Source organism: Tursiops truncatus, chromosome 11 (genome assembly GCF_011762595.2).
Source record: "Tursiops truncatus isolate mTurTru1 chromosome 11, mTurTru1.mat.Y, whole genome shotgun sequence".
In the NCBI taxonomy this organism is placed as follows: Eukaryota; Metazoa; Chordata; class Mammalia; order Artiodactyla; family Delphinidae; genus Tursiops; species Tursiops truncatus.
The window spans coordinates 34,522,539-34,540,478 of NC_047044.1; the positions used below are offsets into that span (position 1 = coordinate 34,522,539).

The 17,940-nt window shown below is 36.8% G+C and overlaps 1 pseudogene; it reads left to right on the top strand.

Annotated features, from left to right (window-relative positions):
- The first annotated feature begins 8,576 nt into the window (after positions 1 to 8,576).
- Positions 8,577 to 10,391, top strand: LOC117314186 (poly [ADP-ribose] polymerase 2 pseudogene; annotated as a pseudogene).
- Positions 10,392 to 17,940: the final 7,549 nt, after the last annotated feature.

Consider the following 17,940-nt stretch of genomic DNA (forward strand, 5'->3'; position numbering starts at 1 on the left):
CCATTGTGTATAATTTAGAGCATCTTTGAAGAGCAGATGCAAATTTTATCAATAAGTTAGTCTAGCACAAAAGATCTGCTCATAAGTACACATCCTTCAAATGCTCAATGTCAACCTTTTAGTTTGTTCTAAATGCTTTGTATGTAAAGTTGATACCATGCATTTGAATGAGTTAAGGGTTGTAATATATTTTTGATCACTAGGGGAAAATAAAGGGTAAGAAAAATTGGCTTTTATTTTTAAAATATTAATGGAACCAATAAAGACACACTAGAACTCTTTTCTGTTCTTATTTAGTTTCTTAAAAAGTCACTTAAGAGCAATCCAGCACTTACAATCTGGACAAAACTCTTGTATATTCACTTTCATTCCAAAACATTTTATAGATATTTATTCAATTTCTGTAACTAGACTCTGAAGACCCTGCAGCTCATTTTCTTCTGTGTCCTCATGAGAAGTTCACAAATTCATAAGAACTTCTATTCATATTGAAATTGTAATTATGATTCACTGTAAAAGTGGGAGTTGTAGATTAACATTCGTTCATCCATCCAGCAATGTGCCAAATGCAGTGAAGTGCTGGTGGATCACGTATATATAGGACCTGACTTCATGGAGCTTCGCATGTGGTCAAGAGGCGGCCTTGTAAAGAGGGCATTATTAGGGACCTAATAAGTAATTAGAGGTATGAGAGGGGAAGTTCAGGTATTTTAGGAAATTTAAGAAGTGGGACTTAATGTGGACTTAAGGTTTTCTTAGGAAATGATAATAAGTTAAAACCTAAAAAATGAGTAGGAAATATATGGGCAAAGTGTGGGAAGAATTGTGAGGAAATGGATTCGATGTAAAGGTACACCACAACTAAAGTGTCAGAGGCAGGAGAAAGTGCAAACTGTGGGGCATGGATGGAAAATAGAATAGGAGTTTGGAAGTGGTCTGAACATCAATGGATAAAGTCTGATCATTTCTCTAAGAAGCGAGGTTTCTGTAGCCTGCGCTCTTTTCTCCTCACTACTCATCTTTAGTCTTCTTAAGTTTGTACTGATCTGACTCTTCCTTAAGACACTCAGTATTTCCTCGACACTCAGTATTTCCTCATTTATTCACAGTTCCTTTTAAATTGGATAACCTTATAACTTCATGCCAAATATGGGCACATGGTTCTTTGCCAAGCTGGAAGCCCTAGTCCTAGTGTTCAGCATTATACAAAGGATTCCTTTTAAAAGTCTGACTTCCACAAACCTGGGTTGTAAGTTTTGTAACAACCGTCAATCTGCCTTTAAGCAAACAAAGAAAAGGAACGCTGTCCTTTTCCTGGGAATGAGGATGAGGGCAGTGATGCTGACACCCTCCAACTGTTGTTACTAATTCACCCTGTTAACACTAGTAGGAGAATAAAGTTTAGAATCAGACTGATCTGCGATAAAGTCTCACTTTCACTACTTGAAAGCATGTAAGTATGTAAAGTATGTAAGTATGTAAAGCATGTAAGTATGTAAACATGGTCAAGCTACTAATTTCTTTAAGGTTTAGTTTTTCATCTGTAACACTGGAGACATAAAACCTATGTCTTTGTGCTGCCATCAGGGTTAAAAATAATTATGTATGAAAAGATTTTAGAACAGTATCTGATATCTAGAAAGAGCTCAATACATGAGAGAGATTATGGTAAGTCCCTTACATAGGAACGAGTTCCATTCCGGGAGCGTGTTCCTAAGTCCAATTTGTGTGTTAAGTCCAACAAAGTTAGCCTAGGTACCCAACGAACATAATCAGCTATATAGTACTGTACTGTAATAGGTTTATAATACTTTTCACACAAATAATACTTAAAAAACCAAACACAAAAATAAAAAAAACATTTTTAGTCTTACAGTACAGTACCTTGGAAAGCACAGTAGTACAGTACAACAGCTGGCATCCAGGGGCTGGCATCAAGTGAACAGGAAAGAAGAGTTACTGACTGGAGGAGGGAGAGGAGGTGGGAGATGGTAGAGCTGAAGGATCATCACAATAGGAGACAGAGGGCGAGCTGCAGTTTCACTCACACCTGGCGTTGATGGCACAGGTTCTGGTTCCTTGCTGGATTCAATTCTACCTACCCTCTTGAAAAAATGATCCAGTGATATCGGGGTAGTACCTCTTTTTTCTCATCATAGATGATGCGGTAACACTGGATTGCATTCTGAACAGCTGCTGCAACCTTCATGTACCATTCTACGTTTGGGTCCTGTGCCTCAAAAACTAACAGTGCCTCCTGAAATAAAGAAAATCCCCTGGCCATTTCCTATTTCATGAATCTCTTCGGTTCTTCAGTTACTTCTTCCTCTTGTCGTTCTTCGTTCTTTCTCTGGGCCTCCAATTCCCGGCGTTTATTAGCAGTACCAGCTACATCACTGCTGCATTTACACTTGCTTCCAGACATTCTGGCCTTGAAATAAAGATACTGTACTACTGTACTCTATACAGTACTGCACAGTAAAGTACACAAAAGCACAACCACTTGTAGAGGACGCACGCATTTACAATGTACGCCAGACACGTGAACTAACTTAACGTGGTTGGATGTGAGAACGCACGTTCGCATCTTTGAAATTTCACAACTTGAAGATTCGTATGTAGGGGACTTAATGTATTGTTAATTTTTTTCTGAACCTTAGTGTTTTCATCTTTAATATAAAGGTAATGTTGTCCCCATCAAATGACTATTATGAGAAATAAAAGAGATTAAGACCACAAAACACATAGAGAAGACACCTAGTACATGGTACATACTGAACTGACATGAATCCCCCTTCCTTACGTTTAGTGTAGAAAAGAGATGGTTGAATTCAAGGGTGTTCATATTTTTCATATGACTACTAATCTGGGATTAGGGGAAAGGTACATGTAAACAAACAGGAGAGTAAACGAAACGTGCTCCAAGGAATTCATAGAAATGAATACTGATGCTTCCTTTGTTATAACAGTGGGTATAGTTGTAATTCCTCACTTGTCTAAGCTGTTAAGTAAAATAACTAGGATGTTCAAGTCACTTGGTAACTCTATAACTATTTGTATGAATTTTTATACAAATTAGGAAAATTCAGTCTGTTCTGGTTAATTTATTATAAAATGTATACAGTGTAGTGTTATATTAACTGAGGATAATTTTGACTGAATAACATGCTTATTAATATTTTATCTTAAAATATTAAAAATATCAACTCAAATTTCATTTAAATTCTAAAATGTATGGAAATGTTTAGTTTTCTTCCGATGCTACAATCCCCTACACTTTATGATTTCATCGCAAAGCTACACAAAGGAAACCTATAGGAGACTTGCCAAAACACAAAGACAAAATAATTCTCTGTGATTTTTTACAGAGATGATTATTCATACAATTTGGATCACATTAAGAATATAGCATTGCCAAATAAAATATCATTATCTGGCATTTTGGATGTCCTTTGAGTATTCAACAATGATTCTTAATCTTTAGTGTTCCTTTTTGGATATTAAAAACCACAAAGCAATTTGTAATCACTCAATTTTGCTGTTATTCACTTTTCAGTAAAAACACGATAAAGGAGGTGATACAAGGCATTCACACGATTCTGAGGCATTCACAGCTTTTCTAATAATATAAACTGGGTTATGGTCTCTATGTGAATGCATTCTAATTTAGAAGTTATGGGTTAACCACAGAAAATTAAAAGAAAGCTGGCGATATCATTCATCATATCTTGGTATTGTTGGTATTTATCATATGTTGGTATTGAACATTGACAGATAAAGAATAATTGTCCTCAATTCTATTGATGAATCTTTCATCGGATTTAAGTTTAAATTTTTAAAAAACTTCCTCCAAAATGATTTCCCAAACTCAGTTTAAACATTTCTTTTGGCTCAGAACCCTCCTGTTGATCCTTCACAGACCCTGCATTTTTTAAAAATAGTTGCATCTCCTTGATACCCAACCTTGTTTGAAAAAACAAAAACAAAAACAAACTGTCTGTGGGAATGACAGGAGGCTTTCGATTAGGCTTTTATAACTTAGCACTAGCCAACTGCCCTAATCACAAATCAAATGTTTCAGTGTGTTGCAGGCTAACAGATTCACAGAAGGCACCCATTTTAGCAATATGCATATGTTGTTTTGTACACTCACCCAGAAGAAAACATGCAACTCACCATACTAGAAAGGGCAGAAAACAGACTAGCTTGCCTGAACCTCTCAAATCTGGAGATGGATTTATGCAAATGAGACATCCTGTCTAGCAGTCAGAGAAGGGGAGGAGGGGCTGTTTAACCTGAGTTGAATAAAAGTAGGAAAAAAGTTGCATTTTGTTGGCGATTCTATCAAGGTTAAACTGACATCTGGTTCTAATTTGCTTTCCAAGATGAATTTTCTTCTTCTTTTTTTTTACCCACTTCATACTTGTCTAAAGTTGCCCTTTAGAAAATCTTGCATTGAAAAAAAATTATATAATTTACAAATGAAATGCTATTGTTAATTTCTGCACACTAGAGGGCACTAAAATATCCTAAGATAAAAGTGTACTCAAAATTTTACCTTAAACTTCTTTGGAAGGAATAATGACCATAATTTTAAAATTCATTAAAAGAAACCCAGGGACAGTAATAAAATTAATACAGAATTGTTAATATTAGCTTTAAAAAAACAAGATTGCAGGCTTCCCTGGTGGCGCAGTGGTTGAGAGTCTGCCTGCCGATGCAGGGGACATAGGTTCGTGCCCCGGTCCGGGAAGATCCCACATGCCGCGGAGCGGCTGGGCCCGTGAGCCATGGCCGCTGAGCCTGCGCGTCCGGAGCCTGTGCTCCGCAACGGGAGAGACCACAACAGTGAGAGGCCCGCATACCGCAAAAAACAAACAAAAAACCCCAACAAGATTGCAATATTACTGTTTTAAATGCCAACTGCATCAGATTTCCTTAGTAAGGAATGCATCTCTGAACATCAGTATCTTAGAATATTTTATATGAACCTCTCAAACGTTCTCTTATAAATAATCTCTTTTCTGAAGCTGTAATTGACGGATATTTAATAGATTTTTTCCCCACTGATTCATAATAATAACATTTGTAACCATCCTGATATAATCATATCAGTGTATTATAATGTCATTGGATGCACAAAAATCTACCATTTTTAGGGCTGAGAAATACTGGCCATCTATTGTGCTTAAAAACAAGGATTTTTTCAAACAGTCAATAACATGCTTTTAATAGTTCTTTTCCCTTATCACTTTTTTTCGGAGTCTTTTTCTTCTTTATACATTGTACTTCTTCCTCTCAGCATTTTAAATTTATTTATTTATTTATTTATGGTTGTGTTGGGTCTTCATTTCTGTGCGTGGACTTTCTCTAGTTGTGGCAAGTGGGGGCCACTCTTCATCGTGGTGTGCGGGCCTCTCACTATCGCGGCCTCTGTTGTTGCGGAGCGCAGGCTCCAGACGCGCAGGCTCAGTAGTTGTGGCTCATGGGCCCAGTTGCTCTGCGGCATGTGGGATCTTCACAGACCAGGGCTCGAACCCGTGTCCCCTGCATTGGTAGGCAGATTCTCAACCACTGTGCCACCAGGGAAGCCCTCTCATCATTTTAATAATCACTGAAATAGCTTCTTATGAGTGTTAATAGTAAGACAACAGACCCAAAACGGAGTTATTTATGAAAAGCCACGTGTCACCAAACTAAGACTTGACGTAATTACAGTTTCAGCTCTCCCAGAAATGGAATCTTAAACCAGTCAATCAGGAATCCCTGGATCAGCACCAGTGAGGTAATCTGCTTGATAGACCCCTGCTATCCCCTAAAGGAAAGTAAATTTGCAATAACCAATCCACTTTTTTGCCTAGTATAACTTCCTTGTTCCTGCTCCCTTCTGGCTGGAAAAGTCTTTCATTTGTACAGCTCCTCAGAGCTCCTTTCTATCTGCTAGATTGGATGCTGCCCAATTCAAATCAATTTTTGCTCAAATAAACTCAAACATTTTTAACATGCCTCAGTTTATCTTTTAACGTAAATCACAGAGAAACACGCAAAAAACTTCTTTTCTTTTAATTTCTAGTTACAGACATCAAGTAATAATAAGAAAAGGCAACAAGAACTTTGTATGCTATAGATTAGAAGCCTTTTTCAACTCTGTCTCAATTTAGAAACCATTACTTTTAGTGCCCATCTTCTTTGAAGTGTGCATATGAAAGTGTTAAAGGAGCAGAACTTAAAAATAGACTTAGGGCTTCCCTGGAGGCGCAGTGGTTGAGAGTCCGCCTGCCGATGCAGGGGACACAGGTTCGTGCCCCGGTCCGGGAAGATCCCACATGCCGCGGAGCGGCTGGGCCCGTGAGCCATGGCCGCTGAGCCTGCGCGCCCGGAACCTGTGCTCCGCAACGGGAGAGGCCACAACAGTGAGAGGCCCGTGTACCGCAAAAAAAAAAAAAAAAAAAAAAGACTTAAAAGCAAGCAAGTAGAAAGACAAGAAAGGACAATAGAAAAAAAAAAAAAGAAAAGGACAATAGAAAAAAGAAAGATGAGAGTATTGATTCAATAGTTTATCATTTTGAAGTAAATATAAAAGTGCTTGGTTTTGGAAATTGTGAGTGGAAGAATTTGTCTTATCTGAAAGATAATGTTCAGGGAATTTGGCTTGAAGCATACTCACAGTAAGTGCACACATCTGAAATTATCCATTGTTTTCTGTGACACAGAAAAATAAACCCAACTTACATAAATGTATGTGCCCATGAAAAAGAGCTTTCTCTTTGTATTGCCTTTAAACATTTAATACATTATAGTGATCATTACCACCACATACAAGAATGACATAGAGTACAATACTTAAAGGTGTAATGGTCTATGGTGGGAGGTAACATTTAAAAAAAAATCAACATTTATAAAGATACAACAAAATAGTTTCTAACTTGAGAAGTGGATGTCAAAGCAATACCCAAGGGACTTCCCTGGTGGCGCAGTGGTTAAGAATCTGCCTACCAATGCAGGGAACACGGGTTCAAGCCCTGGTCCAGGAAGATCCCACACGCACAGAGCAACTAAGTCCGTGTGCCACAACTACTGAGCCTGCGCTGTAGAGCCTGCAAGTCACAACTACTGAAGCCTGCGCACCTAGAGCCCATGCTCCGCAGCAAGAGAAGCTACTGCAATGAGAAGCCTGTGCACCACAATGAATAGTAACCCCCATTCAATGCAACTAGAGAAAACCCGCATGCAGCAATGAAGACTCAACACAGCCAAAAATAATAAATAAATAAATATTTTTAAATAAGCAATACCTAATTTGTCAGATTGAAGCAAATGGCAGATTTGACAAACAGGGGAACAGTAGTTCTAACCTCGAATGATGTAAATGTCTACATAATATTGGCATATTCTGGTTGAATTAAATTTGTTAATATGAGTATCCATTTTTTTCTAGTTTTTTCTCCTTATTTTCTATGTTAGATATATTCTATGTTAGGTATAATTAAACATCAGAAGCAGCACAGTGTAATGTCTCAGAGTTTGAACTCTGGAGCCAAGCCTTCTAGGTGGAATCTTGACTCTGCCTTTTACTAGTGGCATGAGCTTCAGCGAGTGGTTTAACCTCCCTGTGGCCCAATTTCCTCACCTGTAAAATGGTAATAAGAGTGGAAGTGGTGTTTTGAGGATGAAATGAAATCATTCATCTAGGGAGTTTAGATCAGGACTTGAACAGCAGTTTGCAAGTGTTTATTAAATATTTAGGGACTAGGACAATCTGAATTAATGATGTGTTATTTATGATATTTAGAGAAATGGCAATTGGTATTTTCAGGTTTATATACCTCCCTGAACTAAAATCTGGTTTTAATGATTACCTAGCAGCTAACTGAAATAAGCACAGCAAAATAAGATCCTAAGTACCACTTGGCTCTGCTTATCTATTTGATTGTAAGTGTATTTCCAAAAGTGCTTAAAAGCATTTGATTCTTTAATCATTCTTAATGTTACCCTTCTACATCTAGTTTATACTATGGATTTTAACAGTTAATCACTTGACTATACACCGTACATGTATAATTTTCAGCTCAATCTATCAGAATATAAGAAGACTTCTCAAATCTTCTAATCTTCATTATTGGCCCCTATTTTACATAGCACTTAACAGAGGTTTCTTTTATTTGAAATTATTTGCATATAAATATTTCCACCTATGTATTTTAGAGCTCCAGACATATATAACCAGAGGTTAAAATGAGTGAGTTTTTTTTTTTTTTTTTTTTTGCGGTACGCGGGCCTCTCACTGTTGCGGCCTCTCCCGTTGCGGAGCACAGGCTCCGGATGCGCAGGCTCAGTGGCCACGGCTCACGGGCCCAGCCGCTCCGCAGCATGTGGGATCTTCCCGGACCGGGGCACGAACCTGTGTCCCCTGCATCTGCAGGCGGGCTCTCAACCACTGCGCCACCAGGGAAGCCAGAGTTTTTTTAATATACTGAATTTCAGTATTCTGTGTGTGTGATGATTTTGAATTTCTTATTTATTTTACCTCAGATGCCTAGATTGAGTTCAATTTTTTTTTTTAAAAATTTGCATTCATGGCAGCTCGGCGGCGGCGGGGGACAGGCGGCAGCCGGGCGCGAGCTGAAAGAGTTAATAATGGCAAAACAGCTACAGAAGACCCTCCACCTGCAAAGAAAATTCGAAAATGCCAGAAGATGAAAAAGGAGCCTGTGGCTGGAGGAAAGGCTGATAATGACAGGACGGAAAACAAGCAAGAGTCTGTAAAGACCTTGCTGTTAAAGGGCAAAGCTCCAGTGGACCCAGAGTGCACAGCCAAGGTGGGGAAGGCCCATGTATACTGTGAAGGAAATGATATCTATGATGTCATGCTAAATCAGACCAATCTCCAGTTCAACAACAACAAGTATTATCTGATCCAGCTGTTAGAAGATGATGCACAGAGGAACTTCTGTGTTTGGATGAGATGGGGCCGAGTTGGAAAAATGGGGCAGCACAGCTTGGTGGCTTGTTCTGGGGACCTCAACAAGGCCAAGGAAATCTTTCAAAAGAAATTCCTTGACAAAACAAAAAATAATTGGGAGGATCGTGAGAAGTTTGAGAAGGTGCCTGGAAAATATGATATGCTACAAATGGACCATACCACCAATACTCAGAGTGAAGAGGAAACAAATAAAGGTGAATCTCTCAAATCCCAGTTGAAACCAGAGTCACAGCTAGATCTTCGTGTACAGGAGCTGATAAAGTTGATCTGTAATGTCCAGGCCATGGAAGAGATGATGGTAGAAATGAAATATGATACCAAGAAAGCCCCACTTGGGAAGCTGACAGTGGCACAAATCAAGGCAGGTTACCAGTCTCTTAAGAAGATTGAGGATTGTATTTGGGCTGGCCAGCATGGACGAGCTCTCATGGAAGCATGCAATGAATTCTACACCAGAATACCACATGACTTTGGACTCTGTACCCCTCCATTAATCCGGACAGAGAAAGAGTTGTCAGACAAAGTACAGCTACTAGAGGCTTTGGGAGACATTGAAATTGCCATTAAACTGGTGAGGACAGAACTGCAGAGCCCAGAACACCCACTGGACCAACACTATAGAAAACTACATTGTGCTTTGCACCCTTTAGACCATGAGAGTTATGAGTTCAAAGTGATTTCCCAGTACCTGCAGTCTACGCATGCTCCCACACACAGTGACTATACCATGACCTTGCTGGATGTATTTGAAGTAGAGAAGGAGGGTGAGAAAGAAGCCTTCAGAGAGGACCTTCATAACAGGATGCTGCTATGGCATGGTTCCAGGCTGAGTAACTGGGTGGGAATCCTGAGCCACGGGCTTCGAATCGCCCCACCTGAGGCTCCCATCACAGGTTACATGTTTGGAAAAGGAATCTACTTTGCTGACATGTCTTCCAAGAGTGCCAATTACTGCTTTGCCACTCGCCTAAAGGATACTGGACTGCTGCTCCTGTCAGAGGTAGCTCTAGGTCAGTGTAATGAGCTACTAGGGGCCAATCCAGAGGCAGAAGGATTACTTCAGGGCAAACACAGCACCAAGGGGCTAGGCAAGATGGCTCCCAGTCCTACGTGCGCCATCACCTTGAATGGGAGTACAGTGCCCTTAGGACCAGCAAGTGACACAGGAATTCTGAATCCAGAGGGTTATACCCTCAACTACAACGAATTTATTGTCTATAACCCCAACCAGGTCCATATGCGATACCTTCTAAAGGTTCGATTTAATTTCCTGCAGCTGTGGTGAATGTTGATATTAAACAAACCAGAGAAAATATGATCTTCAAGCAAGAAAACAGGCAACGTTGTACTTTCGATTTTCTCATATTTTCTGTAATAAAGACGGTACAAATCTTAAAAAAAAAAAAAATTTGCATTCATATTAACATAGCACTAGAGTAGATGCCATGGAGAACACAGATGAAAAAGACCTGCAGGATACACAGGTAGAAAGATATACATGCCCATAATTTTAACTCATGCATTAAGGGCTACATCTAATAGACGTCAAAAATGAGCTATGAGGATTGCAAAATATGAGACGTATTCTTAGAGGTAATGATGTTCTGATGGACTTTAGCTAGGAGGAAGAAAAGAATTCCTGCCAATCAAACCAGCTTGGTCAAAGGTAAAGACATGAAGATACATAAGGCAGACTTCTGGTATAACAATACCAGTGATAACTAATCAAATATGAGTCAGGTGCGGCCCTAAGCAGATTCTGTGTGTTAAATCCAGTTAATCCACATCAACCCTGTGAAATAGACACTCTCATTATCTTAGTTTTATATGTAAGAAAATTGAGATATTCAGAATAATTTTGGTTGCTGTACTTAATTTTCCTTTTGAGTACCATTTTTCAGGGGTTATATACTTTCATGTGACTAAATGACAATGAAGATCAGCTTTGGGAACTTCTCCAGAATTATGGGATAAAATGTCTTCACTTTTTATCAAATTCAATAAGCTGAGAGAATATTAGCCTGGACCTACCCATCTGCCAATAGTCATCAACCTCACTCTGTAGGTAGAGATGGCCTAATGATATTTCTCCAAACAGGGTAAAGCTGAATCAAGGAACAGAGAGGCCCGATACGCCTTTGATATTGTTTAATTCCTAGAACCAGCAACATTTAAGATCAAATACCCTCTCTTGATTTACTTATTATATGAGTTAGTAAAACGTCCTTTTCTTTTTGCTTAAAATAATGTGAGTTGTTTTTCCTCTCACTTACAACCAGTAAACATCTAAGATGAGTAAAAGGTGGGGAGGGATAGAGAAATGTCCATTTATTCTCTGAAATAAGAAGGAAAATGTGAATGATAAAGAAGAACAATCTTTGAAAACCTGTGCATCATTTATATTTTGCAATGTTATGTCTAGCATAATGCGATGTAATTGTAATATACTACTTACTGCAATTTGTCAAAATTAATTTTATTTTAAAAATACATTGTATATTAACAATTTCATATCAATGTTTTCTTAGTTAGAAAGTTGAATTTCCTAGATACCTGAAAACTGATTCTTACCTATCGTTTCACCCAATTATATTTTTATCAAGTCAATGTTAATTTCTGTCTCAATATTAACTCTGTATTTTATCTATACATGGCTTTATTATATATCAACAATTACCTAAATAATATAGTTTATACTTGTAATTTCTTGGTAGCATTTGTAAGTAACTACATTTTGTCTCTGAAAATGACTTTACTTATTAATATTTGTTACTTACATAAAATATATGTAACATATATGGAAGTTATAAGCATAATACTATTATGAAGCATAGTAATATAAATATTACTTATGAACTCTTTACTAAACCTAAAAACTAGAAAATTTATAGTAATTTGAGTTTACTGATCAGTCCCTCTCCCAATCCTTTCCTCTGCCTCCCCCCCTCAGAGATGTTAATGATTTTCCAAAGTGATTTTGCCTAAGAAAACAGTAAATTTTATAATTTCATTATAGTATTTATTAGAAGGAACAATTATATAGTGGATAGCAAAAGAATGCAGTGAAGTTATCTTTGATAAAAATCCACCTGGAATAATTTTTATTTACCAGACATAACTTTTTTAAATAATAGGAAATCCAAGGCTCATATTTCCCACATATTGAATCCAACTATGGATTTTACAATAGCATAATAACAAAATGATAATTTTCTATTGACCTCGGATAATCTCCTAAGTAGCTAAATTTGAAATATTGGAAAATTTATTACTTTTTAAATTTATGTTGCTTATGTATGTTCTTTGGCAAATTTAATAGGCATGCAATTCCTAGTTTAGTGCAAATAACATTTCTCCCCACATTTTACAAATTCCTGAGTATATAAACTAATTGAAGTTAAATGCAGTCTTAGATTTTTAACCTAACAATATGTTCTGTTTTGGCTGCCACAGTAGCTAAAAAGAACCATTCTGATTTGACTGTGAAGAATTCAAACAGTCATTAATCTAGAAAGAAATCTGCAAAATGTATAGAAGTTGAAAATGGCATGGAGTCTTTTTAGCTCTGATTTTCATTTTAGGATTATTCATGTTATTCTCAAGAAACTTATAAAGGATATGACAGCCCTTAAAGCATGTCTTTATTATTTTCCAGTTACGTGGAAAATTCTCTGTTGAGTATGCCTAAGTCATCAAGGAACGATGTTATTCAATTCCATAATAACATCATTCATTCAGTCAACAAATATTTTATTCAAAAATATTTATTGAGCCCATACTCTGTACCAGGCTCTATTCCAGGTTCTGGCAATCTAGCAGTGAACAAGACAAATTTTCTGCCCCATGGAGCATCAACAAACCAAACTAAACATTATTTTAAAAATTCAGTGTGGAAACAGTAAATTCTAAATAGAAAATATCATTTTTCTTTTAACTTTTCATTTGAATGATTGGTATTTACAGATAAAGTCTAAAATCACCTCTATTAAAGGTCAATGATTACTTTTGGAATTGTCATTTATTGAGTAATGCATTTGAAAAGAGGCCATGACTTCAAGGATATTCAAGAAACAGGTTTAGGGAAGAAACTGTCCAACTTAAGACATAAATAATACCAGCTTCATTCTGAAAAATATAGATCTTTATTAATAAAATTTGAGACAATGAATAAAAAATGATATTAGTTCAGTGAAATATTAATATCATAATTTAATTTTCTTACCTATGTAGTAGAATTATACTTCTTTTTAGATTTGAGATTTAGGGAAATTTTATTTCCTACACATCTTTAAAGGGTTTGTGATTATGTTCTGTAGAACTGTATTGAAGAGAAGTAGATTTTAATATCTACCTGTTCTTCACATTTTTATTTTCATAATTTTTATGAATTTCCATGGAAGAGGATGCATATTATCACCGTTATTTCTGTGACTTTACTTGCCACTGGAAAGGTAGCTATCTAAACAGAAGCATCCTTACTATGCTACTGGACAACCCTCAACATTGTTTGAAATGGTAAGAACTGTACGGGATCCAATATGTTATTGAAGTTTAATTTTTCGATGCTCCATTCATTGTTCCCATACTGGTAAATGTAGTCAAAATGATCAAAATAGAATTTTTTTTTCCAGTTGGGAAATAGCATGAATAGTTGCCTCATAGTTCAGAAATACAAATCAGGTAAATAAATTATTTAATTGTTATAGCATAATTCCTGCATATAGATGATTTGTTTGGTTAATGAGTATAAAAGAAATTTATTATAAAATATGAAAAATATATCATAGTTTCTAAAAATTCTTTAGTTTGTATCTACACCCTTTGTCATGTGACACTGCAATATTTGTAACTACAAAGGTAGAGTTTCTCCCAAATTGTGAAGTTTACCTAACCTTGTACCTTGTTTGGCCAACAGGATGCTGTGGACGAGGATGCTGTGGAGTGGATTCCCACTCTGTATCTCAAAGACTGTGGGTGTTTTTGTTGACTCTCTGTGTCTCTACCATCACCACCATGAGAACATGGCCAGGCTAGCCTGCTGCAGGGTGAGAGACATGTGGAGCAGAGCTGACTCACTCCAGTCAACCCAGGAGATTTCAACATTTATCTAACATGAAAAAGCATGAGTGGATCCATCTGAAGTCGTAGTGCTGCCTAGCTGATGACACTTGATGAGTGAGCAATACACTAACTGTAGTATTTCACAGGAGCTGTGTGGCCATTCGTTATGCATGATTATTGTGCCCTTAGACAATCGATTAAAAAAGAACTAAAATATTTTCAATATCTACTTAAATTTTTTGATGGTTAAAGTGTGAACAAATTAATTAACTGTAGATTATTCATATAGGTTCTTTTACGTTTATATTGTTGTTTTAGGTTCTAAATTCTAAGGGCTTGCATCATGTTGTCAGCTCTCAAACAACTCAGCAATAACTCATTAGAAAAGGGTGAAATGAATTTGTGATATGAGACAAAACTAAAATCTGTAAAAACTTACAAAAGATTTTCTATGCCTGCAATCTCCTTTGTTTGAACGAAATAAATGTTTCCACTAAAACCCAGAACAATTAATCCTTAATTTACATTTACTTTTACTAAAATATTTTCCCATTCTAGACAGACTTGAATGTTAATAGATTCAAGTATGTTTTAGTAAAAAATTTTTTAGTTCAGGGAAACCCAGTTCTAAAATGTCTATACTTTTAGATTTTCTTCAAAAATCACAAGTGTAACTAACATGAAAATGAATTAAATTCACCTTTCTTCATCCATCTATAAATAAGATGAAAGTGTAATCACAGAGACCTTCAAATGATAGAATAAAATGGCATAAAATGCAATTAGAGTTTTATGAACCAATAATTATGAGGGTTTCATACCTGTGCTTTTCTTTAACTTTGAATCCAACATTTTCAATGTCATATTAAAACTGTAATTACAAACTACATTCTTATAATATTTCAATAAAATATTCACAATTAACCCATTGGAGGTCCTTCCTTTAAATCTTAAGCAACAAATTAATGACAGGGTTAATCAGTGTTAATTCCTATAATTCTATGGTGGTGTAAATAGATGCATAATTTTCATTTAGCTCAACTGATTGCAGAAATAACATTCCATTAAAAAAATTCAATCATTAATAAGTTTCAAAGCTCAGTGGAGGAATCTGTCTAATTCAAAATCTCTTCTAGGCCGTTATTTTGGTAAGGAGTCTGGTGCACAAGGGTTGATGTTATTTTGGTAATTAAAGTGGTAGATGATAAAAATGCTTTAATTTCAGAGATATACAAGTGAAAACTATTTTCTCTTTTATCTCTCTTCTTTTTAATTTCTCTTATTCTTTAACTTTTGGCTATGAAAATGTTTTCGTTTTAAAAATAGGCATCTCATATGTGTTTGTTTTCTAGCACTTTTAAGGCATTTGCCAACCTCTGCATTTCTTTGTGATTACCGCCTCTGACAATTGCTTACTTTTCCAGTGGAGCGTGCTAGATTTTCACTCTTTGCTCTACTGCTTTAAACATATTGTAGACTAACTCAAAAGCTATGTTATTTTTCTTTGTATGTTAGCAAAAATTATTTAAAAATTAATATGAATGATAATGCCTGAATTTAGAGGAACAATTATTCTTTATGGATCATTTCAAAATTATTAGTTAGTTTAAACAAAGCTATTTCATTATCTTATGTTACTTACAGTCATGTCTTATAGGGTACTTAGACCTATAATGATAGTCAGCAATAAAAGCTATCATTTATTATTTGCTTAATCTATTCCAGGAAAAATGTTAAATCAATTATCCTAAAAAGCTGTTCTTAAGGAATTACCCTATTTTAGGAATGTGGTAGTTGAGGCTTGCAAAAGAAGAGTGACTTTCTGAAAGTTGTGGAGCTGCTGAACTGTACGGCCAGGATGTGACCAAAGTGTACCTGATTTTAGAACCTATTTATAATGTAGTCAGTCACCACTGAATTTCTAAGGCTTTTTTTTCCTGATAAATTTCAGCATCATCTCCACACACATTCCCCCACCCCCACCAAATATGTGTATTTAAGCTGTTCTAATAAATTCATCTTATTAATTAGAAGTCAGATAGTTTTTATTTTTGTAGCTCTTCTCATATGATAAAATAGCAACAATCTCAGTTTTAAGACTATCAAGAACCAGCTTGATGTTTGAGGATAGCGATATTAACTGGAAAGAGACCAATTAGACGTTGTAAAATGATGCTAAATTAAGGAAAGGATTAGATTATGCATATTGTCAAGATGCATATGGATGCTGAAGAATGCCTTTGAATGTTGACATTAAAAAAAATACACAATAAACACAATGTCATTCAAATGGCTAGTGTGTAGTTTTTAAATGAGTGGTTTCTACGCCTGAGCAGACCTACACCATTGCTTGGCTTACTTTAATAAAATTGAGCCAGGAATCAAAAACGTTGCTTTAATCCTAGCTTCATCATGAGCTAGATTTTGGGAGAGTCATTTGATTGTGTTAGAGCCTCAGGATCCCCATCTATAAAATGGAGGTTGCTAAAAATCTCTGTACCTAATTAGCTGTCACAACAACACAATCTATTCAAATCAACTCAGTAATATGAAGTGATCATCTACTACATACAAGGGTTAGGAACTATGTAAACGAAGAAACCTCTATCCTCATGTTAAGGATTTTGCAGTCTCTTATTTGAGGTAGACATTGAAATACATAATATGATGTGAGAGGTGCAATAACATTCTTATGTTCAAGATATAGAAAACAAAGGAATTGATTCTATTCACTTAGGCAATTTGAAGTTTCCATAAAATGAGTGACTTCATTGTCAGACTGCTGATTGTACCCCCAAATCTGTTTTCTTCCTCTTCCTCAGGATATGGTCTCCCAGCTGTCTGTTACAGATCCCAGTCTCCCTTGTAGCTATCAGTGGCCAGGGTTGGAATGCCCTGGATTTTATCTCATTTTCCTCCTCCTACAGAATGGAATGCAAATGATTTGCATCTCGGCTTGGACCACGCAGAAGAGCCCAATGTCTAACAAATGGCAGAGCAAATGAAGGGAAGAACCTGGATCCCTGAATGACTTCATGGAGCACAGCTGCCTCACTAGCCTAAACTAGCTGGCCTGTTCCAAGAGAAAAAAATGCACTTGTGTCCCTTTGTTATAATTACCCTAGCTTCGCCTTCACCTTAATGGATACAACATTTGAATCTGAACTAGGTCATGTATCATCAGGTGGCAGAGAATGAGAGCAGAGTAGTTGAAACTGAGTTTGAGAAAGTAGTAAGAAACCAGATCTTTATGAGCCTTAAATTTCATTGAAAAATACTTTGGGGCTTCCCTGGTGGCGCAGTGGTTGAGAGTCTGCCTGCCGATGCAGGGGACACGGGTTCGTGCCCCGGTCCAGGAAGATCCCACATGCCGCGGAGCGGCTGGGCCCGTGAGCCATGGCCGCTGAGCCTGCGCGTCCGGAGCCTGTGCTCCGCAATGGGAGAGGCCACAGCAGTGAGAGGCCTACGTACCACACACACACACACACAAAAAAATATATATATATATTATGAAGGGAAATAAGATCAAAGACAGAAAATAATTTGATGTTGTTTGATTGCAATTTGCTTAAAATGGCATAAAGATGTCCACGAGGGAGGACACGTGACAGCTCAGACACTTACCAGGATGGTAGCACCATGAAGTATTCAGCGTGACTCAGACAAGCCGGCATGCTCCATCTAATCACTTGCCCCAGAAAACATTAATATTTTAAGTTGACATGTTCTAGCTGAACTTATAAGTCCTGTCAGATATTTTTCAATAGAGTGAAAGGGAATAGCCTTCCGTGGATAATGTGGTAACCAGTATACTTTTTGCCTGCACTGATAAGTCCAATATTCATTTGATTCAGAACTTGTGACATTCAGTTCCAGAAAATTCTGACTTTTAGCAC